Source organism: Myotis daubentonii, chromosome 6 (assembly GCF_963259705.1).
Source record: "Myotis daubentonii chromosome 6, mMyoDau2.1, whole genome shotgun sequence".
In the NCBI taxonomy this organism is placed as follows: Eukaryota; Metazoa; Chordata; class Mammalia; order Chiroptera; family Vespertilionidae; genus Myotis; species Myotis daubentonii.
The window spans coordinates 87,242,249-87,252,877 of record NC_081845.1 but is presented as its reverse complement, the minus strand read 5'-3'; positions in this window follow the sequence as shown (position 1 = coordinate 87,252,877).

Below are 10,629 nucleotides of genomic sequence, written 5' to 3'. Positions count from 1 at the left end.
CTCCTCTCCTCTCCTCTCCTCTCCTCTCCTCTCCTCTCCTCTCCTCTCCTCTCCTCTCCTCTCCTTTCCTCTTCTCTCTCTCTCTCTCTCTCTCTCTCTCTCTCTCTCTCTCTCTCTCTCATTATAGGCTGGCTTTCTCCATGTATCTGACCTATAGAAGCTGAGATCTACATTTCCAGAGAAAGAATGAAACCAATATTCCCATGAAAGTTCTCTGATTGGTCAGGCACCCACAGCCGGACCAATCAACTGTGGCCCCGTAAGAACTTGGTGGCTTCCTGAGGAAGCATTTTGAAGACAGAAGTCCCCAGAGGGAGTACGATGCTTCTGAGCAAGTGATCTCAGAGATGTCCTTGTATCTTTACTTCTGGTGACATCCGGACCCACCTCGAACTCCTCGGCCATCTCTCTTTGTACATGATGAAGAACGTGGTGGTGGTGACATGCAGTGGATTTCAGAAGGCCAACCTCCACCACTTATTGACCCTTTGACCGCGCCAGTTCACTTACCCTCCCGGAGCCTGAGTTTTCCGGGCTGTAAAATGGGGATAATCATCTACCCTGCGGGGTTGCTATAATCGTCCAACAAGGCCCTGATTGTGAGAGCGCTGGCATGTCGCAGGATCAGATTCCTTTTCATGCCGCTGGGGAGGGGCTGGGGAGGGGCCAGGGCCTTTGGGGAGTGTTGTTTCCTGACCTACGTCCTGGTGACATGGGTCTGTGAGAAGTCAGTGAGCTGCATACTCATAATACATGCACCTTTCAACACGTGTCTTACACTTTAATTTAAAATGTCATAAAGTCACCTGGCCTGTGTGAGTCAGTTAGTTGGAGTGTCGTCCTGTGTACCCAAAGGTTAGGGGTTCATTTCCTGGTCAGAGTGCATGCAGGAGGCAGCCGATCAATGTTTCTCTCCCTCCCCCTTTCTCTCTCTCTAAAATTAATTTTTAAAAAATGTCCGTGGGTGAGGATTTTTTCAAAAGTTTTATAAAGTCACATTTAATATTTTTAATTAAAAATTTTTTTCATAGTGATTAGACATTTATATAACTTACAAAGTGATCCCCTGGTGAGTCTTGCACCCATCTGATACTATACATAGTTATTACAACATTATGACTATACTAGAGGCCCAGTGCACAAAATTCATGCACTTGGGCAGGGGGGGTCCCTCAGCACAACCTGTGCCCTCTCAGTCTGGGAGCCCTCGGGGGATGTCCGACTGATGGCTTAGGCCTGTGGTGACACCTGGCCTGGCCTCTCCCCGCAGGCCTAAGCCATCAGTCGGACATCCTTAGTGCTGCTGTGGAGGCGGGAGAGGTTCCCAACACCGCCGCTGCACTCACCAGCCGTGAGCCCAGCTCTGACTGAGCGGTGCTCCCCCTGTGAGCACACTGACCACCAGGGGACAGCTCCTGCATTGAGTGTCTTCCCCCTAGTGGTCAGTGCACATCATATTGACCATTTGTTCTGCTGTTCAGTCAATTTGCATATTAGCCTTTTATTATATAGGATACCCTATGCTGTATTTTACATCGCAGGGCTATTTTATAACTGACGGTGTGTCGCAGTCGCATTTTAAAAAGAAGGAAGAGAGGAAAGGAGACAGAACACCTCCCGTCAGAGGACCTCAGAGTGGAGGGAGGCAGTCCTACTTGGGGAGTTCCCAGCGGATGGGGCCCTGCACATTCACCATGATGACTGTTTCACTACATTAGAGAGGACTTTAGGTGAAATAAGGTGAACATGTCTTCTTTGCATAGCCATGAATTTATTGTGTTTTAGTACAGATATATAACCGCAGCCCTGATTTCATAGACACTGTGGGTGAGACAGGCTTCTAACCAAGAAGCTCAGGAGGCAGCAGAATTGCCGTCTCCTGGGCTGGCCGTCCCAGGGCGGGCAGAGCCTGCTGCCTCTGAGGGCCCAGGCCCTGCCCTGGAGCCTCTAGGTGTTCATTGCCCTCCTCCTCAGCACCGGGCCCCATGGAGAGGGACTCCCAGCCGGACCCCAGCCAGAGCACTGCCCGGGGGTGACCATCTCCTTTTGACAAGCAGGACAGCTGTGAACACGCGGTCAGTGGTCATGCCAAGCTGGGCCTTCACGTCCCTGGCTCTGCCCACACTGTTGGCTCAACTTCCTCTCGAACTCACCTCCCACGTCTCCGGAAATGGCACCTGGCCAAGCCCGAGAGCGGGGGTGACACCCGGCCTGGCCTCTCCCGCACCCCCACATCTGTGGGTTCTAACCGGTGGCCACACGCAGACAGTGCCCAGATCATGAGGAGGGTGTTTGAATGACAAATCTGGGTCCCACTGACCTCCACTGAGTGGACATGAAAGTCGCACTGACCTGACCCCCCTTTCCGACCCGCCGGTCACCTGCCTTGTTCCTCGAAGCCAGCGCCTTCAGAGCAGCTTTATTTGCGGTCTCCCACATCACAGCCCTGAGAGGCAGGGTTTGGTGGATGAGTGAAAAATGGGGGTTCCCCAACTTCTGTGAGACCCAGAGACCCAGAGGGATGCCCGTGACGGGGGAGACAGCAGAGCGGCCCACACAGCAGCGGCAGGCCACCTTGTCATGGCCCCTGTCACAGGGGGAGTCGGAGAACCTCAGGAAGATGGTGGGGCCACAGGGAACACCAATCTCCGAGGGCAGGTGCCTGGGCTGGAACCCCACAAGGCGGTCGCTGCCCTGGCCTGGGGAGGAGGGGGAGGCTGTCAGCCGGCCAGTCTCGTTGGGTTAAGGAAGGAACCTGAGCTCTGAAATCAGAGAGGCCTGGGTTCCAATCTCAGCCCACTCTGGCTAGCTGTGCCACTGGGCCAACGCTGAGCCTGTCTGTGGTTATTTCCCCATCTGAGGGCGGGGGAATGACCGTAGCTGTGTTCTGCATGAATACAAGTTAGGCAGGTGAGAAAGTGAGACAAGAACATGTCTGGCAGGCAAAATAGCACCTGCAAGGGCCTGAGCTAGGGAAGACAAAATGCTGGGGCTAGTGAGGGGGGAGTAGGGCAGAGAGAGGCGCCTGCGGAGGGAGCAGAGGCCCACACACCGGCGCTGAGGCCTCGAGCCTTTTCTGGCCGCCAGTTAAAAAACAGTCCCGGATGTAACGTACAGCAAAGGGCAGTGATGGCGAACCTTTTGAGCTCGGCGTGTCAGCATTTTGAAAAACCCTAACTTAACTCTGGTGCCGTGTCACATATAGAAATTTTTTGATATTTGCAACCATAGAAAAACAAAGATTTATATTTTTGATATTTATTTACAAGGCCATTTAACAAAGAGAAATCAACCAAAAAAATGAGTTCGCGTGTCACCTCTGACACGCGTGTCATAGGTTTGCCAGCACTGGCATAGGGTATATAGCCATAATTAGAAATGTATTTTACACCATAACATTCTAGCACACACATACGTATCTTATAATTAAAACAAAAGTCTCAACCCGCCATAAAAAATTCTAGTCCATAGTACATGTGATGCACCCTAGTTTTTCAATTTTTTAAAAAATATATATTTTATTGATTTTTTACAGAGAGGAAGGGAGAGAGATAGAGAGTTAGAAACATCGGTGAGAGAGAAACATCGATCAGCTGCCTCCTGCACATCTCCCACTGGGGATGTGCCCGCAACCCAGGTACATGCCCTTGACCGGAATCGAACCTGGGACCTTTCAGTCCGCGGGCCGACGCTCTAGCCACTGAGCCAAACCGGTTTCAGCCCTAATTTTTCAATTTTATTTCATTGTTTCTAAAGCGACAGCTCCAGTCGACTAAACTGATTTCTAATGAGCTGTGCGCTGCGGTTGGAAAACACCCATCTAGGTGGCAGGGAGCAGTGTGAGCAGGCGCCACGCGCGCACACACAGTATTGCAGTCTTGGCTGTCATTTCGCACATAATCACCGTCACGGTGTGTGGAGCGCCAGGTGGCACCCCCTCCTGCCCGCGGGTCCCCCCTGTGCAGGCAGAGCGGACGCCCAGGCACGTTTGTTCCTTAGAAGCAGAGCTGAGGCCTGGGAGAGGGGGGCCACCACAACTGCAGGTGTGAGGAGCCTGAGGGGGACCCGCTGACCACCATCCCGCTTACAGCCCTTCACCCAGGCAACTGCAATGGGGACAAGACTGGGTTTAAGGAGGAGCTGAGAGTGGGGAGCCGGCGGAGGACCGAGGCCGCTGCGGGAGACTCCACGGGCTCTTCGGCGGGGAGGACTCGGGGCTGCAGGGACGCGGGGCGGCGGGCCGAAGGCCGAGTGTCCGGGCAGGGCGTGCGAATGGACCGCGGCGCCTCGGACAGCGGTCCGCCGGAGCAGTCCACGCCCGCGCTCGCGAGGCCTAGGATGGCGGGCCCCGTGCGGAGAGGGCCGTGCGTGGGGAGCCCACCGCGTGGAGCCCGTGGATGGGCGGGCCGAGAGTGTCCCGTGGGGGGACGGCAGTGCCCAACGTGGAGTCGCGGGTGTGCCCCGCGGAGGCCCGCTGTGCGCGGCGGAGGCCTGCGCAGAGCCGCGGGTGGCAGCTGCCCCTGGTTGGCGTGGACCAGGCCCTTCTCGGCCTTTCCTCATATTGTATCTTAAAGGCAGGAATTCGGCGTTAAAGTTTTCACTCCACTAAGGTCTGGAAATACTGTCCTCCTAAGGCAGTAGGCGCTTTCTAAAGGAAAACCATGAAGGGTGGGGCCAGGATATGGCCCAGTCCATCCCGCAAACACCTTTTCCACTGACCCTGGTCCTAGTCAGAAATGGCCGTGAAAAAACAAAACAGGCGTGTTGATGGGAGTAACGCCAGTGCGTAATGTAAAGAAAAAAGGGGCAGGTGGTTTTTCTTTCTACCTTCGCTTTGTTTGTTTCCATGAGGTAGCTTTGGCTGGACCACTATGGAAATGTTTGATAACCGTCAGGCGGCCCTGGGTTAGAGTGTAGACTGTGTTGCAGCAGAGGACACAGATTTTCTCGATGCCAGCGAGGTGGGAGAAGACATTTGAGGTAGCACCATGGAGTGACCTTTACCTGTAGACCAAATATAATTTTAATTTTCTGTATCTGGTATTTTTTTTAATTAAATCTTTGTTGTTCAGATTAAAAAAAAAAAAAAAAAGGAGGGGCTGAGCGGCCACCTGTAGGAGGGGAGGCGGTGCCTACCCAGGACTATCCCGGGACTTGAAGAGCAAGTGTACACAGAGCCCTTGGCTCAGCAGCGACTCCAGGAAGAGCAGCCAGCGCTGGGAGTGCTCAGCGTGTGCCTGGCACTCTCTATCTAACCACTGACGTCTACCAGCGCGTTTAATCTTATCAGGACCTTAGCGGGTGAACATGCATTGGCCCTAGTTTGTGGCTGAGGAGCTAGAGGCTCAGAGATGCTGACTTCTCCAAGGTTAAAGCTCAGAAGTTGTAGAACAAAGATCCCAAGGCAGGCGGACTCCACCAGTAGGTCCTGCATCGCAGAAGGCGCTGGATAGAGGTGGTTCCCGGTATGATTTTTGTGGAAGAGGTTAATAAAACGATCATCCTGAAGGTCTTTGCAAATCTGATGTTCCAGAACCCTAAGGGCTGCAAATGGGCTCCCCTCCCACCCGGCCTGCTGTCCCCCATGCCCAGGCAGAAAGGGGAGGGGAGGGCGATGGGGAGAATTACAGGGAAGGGGGCAGCTAGCAGGGCAGTTGGTGCCATTGATGGTGAAGATGATGGTGGGAGGGATGTGACCACTGCTACAGCTGGTGACAGACCGGAGAAATGATAAGGGACATGGAGACAGTGGTCAGAATCCGCTCCCTCCAGGGCTCCTGGGATGGAGGTGGCTGGTCCCAGGCCCAGCAATCCATCCTGCACCCCAATCCTTCTACTTGATCCCTCAACTTCCCCCCTTCTTCCCCGTCCACTGCAGATATAGCCCCACCCGAGATGAATGCCCCAGGGAAGGCGCCACGATGAGTCCAAGCACAGGGCAGAAATGCGAGAAAGGGCTGTTGCTAGGGAGCCTTTGGGGGAGAGAGGCAGGGAGGGGGCAGGGAGGGGCAGGGAGAGCCTGATCACCGGCATTAGGGGGCTGGCAGGAATGACATGCAAACCCTCAGGCCAGGACTTGGAAGGAGCCACTCAGTGACGGTGGGTTGGGGAGCCGGCCTTTCCGCGGCTGTTCCCTGGGACCCCAGCGAGCTGTCAGCTCACCACAGATCTGCTAGGGGACAGTGAGGAGGCAGATTCGCGTGTCCACCACAGCCAGGCAGCCCTGGGTCAGTGGCCTGAGGGGGAGTCATCAGAGGTCAGAGGTCCTGCCATGCCTTCCCCAGCCTTGTTAGCAGTCATCCTGGACATTTATTTAACTTACAAAGTGATCCCCTGGCGAGTCTTGCACCCACCTGACACATACATGTTACTACAGCATTATGACTGTACACCCTATGCTGTTCTTTACACCCGGGGCTGTTTTATAACTGACAACGTGTTGCAGCCGCATTTTGAAAAGAAGGAGGAGAAGAAAGGAGACCGAGCACCTGCCTCCTCAGAGTGGTCTGGCTCCAGCACAAGGCATTTGACTCCCCCGTCCTGGCTCCCTGTTCACGGCCTCTCTGTGATCCACACAGCCTCCCTCAGTTTCTCCTCCGGAAACAGTGGCCCACTCGGGAACTTCCAGAAACACCCTCCCGCTCTTGACCGGTCTCCCCTTTAAGCCCCCAGGCCTGTCATAAGGGGCCAGGCCAGGGCTCCTGTGCCTCTGTCCTGAGAACCTGCCGGGCTGGGAGAGGGCAGCGGGCAGTGGGGGCAGCGGGGGCTGAGCAGGTAGGACAGGCCATGGGGAGGGGGTTTGGACCGAGCTGGACTTGGCACAGCCCAGGTCTCCTTGGCTGGGGAGTGGGAGTGCTGGGGTTTGGGCTTGGGTGGCAGAAGGGTCCTATGTCCCAGGCTCGGGCACATCAAAGGCCAGGGAATCTAACCACCAGGCCGAGATAAGGAGCTGGAACCAGGCCTGTTCCCAAAGTCCCAAACCAAACACTGTAATGGATCGAGGAAGCGCCCGTCCGACCCCTTCACCTCCCCCCTCTCCCCCCCCCCGCCCCTCCCCCCCCCGCCCCTGCTCCATGTCCACTAATTGGGCCCCAGATGGCCAGATGCCAGCCAATCTAGCTTGAGTTCTGGAAAGGTGGGCCTGAGTGGCAGTGCCTTCCAGGGCTTCCCCTCTGCTCACCTGGAGGAAGGGCGGGGCCATAGACCCGGAACAGGGAGCCGGTGGGCAGCCACACCAGCTCTCCCCACATCCTGTGGTCTGAACAGCTTGGCTCCACATCCTGGCTACAGGGCAACCAAGGCCTGGAGCAGGAAGGGGGACCCCAATCCTCAGGGAGCCCTCACCATCCAGCAGCCCTGGAAGAGAGGCGGGATCCAGAGGCCTTGGACATCCCAGACCAGCCCTGTTGCTCTCCTGGCTGCACAACCTCTTTTCCAGATACTGAGGGTGTCTGGACCGGTCTGGCTGAGTGTGGCCCACCTTCCGAGTCTGGGCACCCTCCCCCCACCCCACCCCCAAGTTCCCGAGGCTCCAGGGGGGATTTCTGAGGGTCTCGTCTTTGTCCCTTTGCAGGAGAAGGTGTCACCACTGCTCCTGCTGGCCCAGGGCTACCATGGCTCGCCCTCCAGGGGCTCTCTGCCCACATGGACCACCCTCTCTGTGCTGACCTCCACCCGGCCTGCTCTGGACACCAACACCCCTCTCGCCTGTGGCCTCGCCTCCTTAAGCCCCAGGCATGTGATGGAGGCTCAGCACCCAGATCACCCCTGGTCGTAGGCCTGGCAGAGAACGGACAGCAGGTCGCAGGCTCAGGTAGCAAGGCGGGGCCTCTGCAGGCCTAGCCTGGCCTGGTCCCCGGGAATGGGAGGGTGGTGGAGCCCGCAGCTCTGGGCGGCCAGGACCTGCTCCCCAGCCCCTGGCCCAGTTTCCCCAGGGCCTCCTGCTCAATTCTGCCCCTCTTTCCCCCACATTCCTCCCCCCCCCCCCCCCTTTAAAGGCACATCTCCCTGCCAGGCCTGGATAAGGAGCAGGCCCCAAAGCTCAGAGCCCTCCTTAATCCCCCTTAATCCCTCCTTTCCCTTTTCCCACACCTTGCCCCCACCATCTCCATCACGACCTCCAGAACACCCCCACATCTACCATCTCTCCTTTTCCCCACATCCTCTTCTGCCAACCAGCTCCAAGCCACCATCACTTCCCTCCTAGATTACAGCAGTTGCCTCCCAACCGATGTCCCCACTTCTGCCTTTCCACACCCTCCCTGCCCCACACCCATCTCCACACAGAGCCCAGAGTCATCCTATTAAAACTCAAGTCAGGCCCTGGCTGGTGTTGCTCAGTGGATAGAGCATTGGCCTGCGGACTGGAGGGTCCCGGGTTCGATTCCAGTCAAGGGCACATGCCCGGGGTTGCAGGCTCAATTCCCAGTGGGGGGCGTGCAGGAGGCAGCCGATCAATGATTCTCTCTCATCATTGATATTTCTATCTCTCTCTCCCTCTCCCTTCCTCTCTGAAATCAATTAAAAAATATTAAAAAAACAAAAACAAGCCCTAACCGGTTTGGCTCGGTGGATAGAGCATTGGCCTGGGGACTGAAGGGTCCCAGGTTCCATTCCGGTCAAGGGCATGTACCTTGGTTGCGGGCACATCCCCAGTAGGGGGTGTGCAGGAGGCAGCTGATTGATGTTTCTCTCTCATTGATGTTTCTAACTCTCTATCCCTCTCTCTTCCTCTCTGTAAAAAAATCAGTAAAATATATTTAAAAAAAAAAACAAAACTCAAGTCAGATCCCCTCTGCACTGAACCCTCCAGTAGCTCCCCGGTCCTCCCCCTGTGCCCTCTCCCCTCGCTCCCCCCTCTCCGACGGACCATCTCCTTTGACCCTTTCACCTTTTCCCAAACCCTGCAGGGCCTTTGCACTCGCCTTGCCCTTTGTCTGGGGCTTCCTTCCAGGCACTCAAACCTCTGCTCCAATGTCAGCTCCCCAGGGAGGTCTTCCCTGATGTGCCCATCCATGCTGCTCATCACATTACCCCTCTGCGTTTTCTCCCAAATCGTCTCTTCCCTGAACTTAATTGCTCACTTAATTAATTTGCTGGTTAATCATCCCATCCTCTGTAGCATGAAAGTTCGTGAGGAAAGGGGCCTTGTCTGTCCTGCTTGCTTCTGTGTCCCCCGCACCCACCTCAGTGCCTGGCACAGAGCAAGTCCTCGCTAAATATTTCTTGAGTGAGTGGATGAGTACATGTCTGCACCTTGTCTGAGCCCCACAGCCTGCTGCTGTGATCTACATGCAAGCACACAGCTCTGCTGTTCCACCTTCCCCAGTCACCCTACCCCCTGGCTCCTCTCCTCCCAACAGCTCGGTCCTTCCCCTTCCAACCCCATTCTCCAAGCTGATCGACCCCATTCTCCAAGCTGATCGCCAGGGCCCACACTCCCATTCCTTCCCCAAATCCTCCTCAACCTTCACGGTCCATCTCCTTCAGCCAGTTTCCCCACATCACCCACTGTTGCTATGACAACCATCACAGAGCCACACTTGGGCTCTGGGCCAACCACCCACTGAGCACTTTATTGCATGTTCTTATTTCCCTTAATAGACGAGGAGGCAGGTTCAGAGAGGCTGAGTGATCTGCCCGAGGTCACACAGCGATCAAATGGTAGAGGCACGCGTTCCATAACCCTGTCCCGTGGGAGCCTCACTTCTCCAACGAGGCTGTGAGCTTTGGGAGCCAGGGCTTCGTCAGGACTCAGCCCACACCACCCAGGTTTTGAATCCTGGACCCGCTGTGTCTGACGCATGCTTGGGAAATCAAGGCCGCTCTACGTGTATGGCTGTGCATCATCGCAGGCACTCACTGCATACACTGCTAGGTCCCTCAGGCCCTTTAATTCTAGGAGGAAAGGAGCTCCATAAGGAAAGAGGCCAGAACCAGCCCCAGGCCAGTGAGGCAAGGAGCTTCAAATAACACCCGGGACTCTTCCCATCCACTCAGCCTGCTGCCCCCTGCCCTCCCCCCCTCTCCCATCTCCTCTCAAGCCCTCCTCGCTCTCCCCAGCCCAGGCAGCACCCGATCGAGAGGAGTGGTCTCATTACACTTACATTCCTTTTCCCCAGAGAACCAGGGTCCCCAGTGTCCCATCTCCTCGCCCCACGTCTTGTCTGGCCACACTCTTTCTGGTACCCTCTCACCCAGAGGGAAATGGGGTGAGACTAAAGGGGGACAAGTGGAGGGAGGTGGCAGGGAGGGGCAGACCAGAGGGAGAAGAGACGGCTGCGGACTCCCTATCCATCAGCAGGCACCTGGTGGGGGGAAGGCTCCCATATCCCTGGGAACATGGCCGAGTTCTGCTCATGAACTCAGTCATTATATTAACAGTCCCTTTGGAATGAGCATAATGACAGCCTACACCTGGAGCATGCGCCATGCTCTCGTGCTGACCTCGCCAGCCCCTCTCCCCGTGCATCCCTGGGGCCACAGGCAGGAATGGCCAACCCCGGAGCAACTGGGACCCCAAGAGAAGGGTCCACCTGGTGAGCAAGGCAAGAGGAGGGGAGGCTTCCACCAACCTCTGGTGGGCAGAGTGTAGCTCCCGGAAGAGCTAAGCTGAGGCCCCAGCAAACC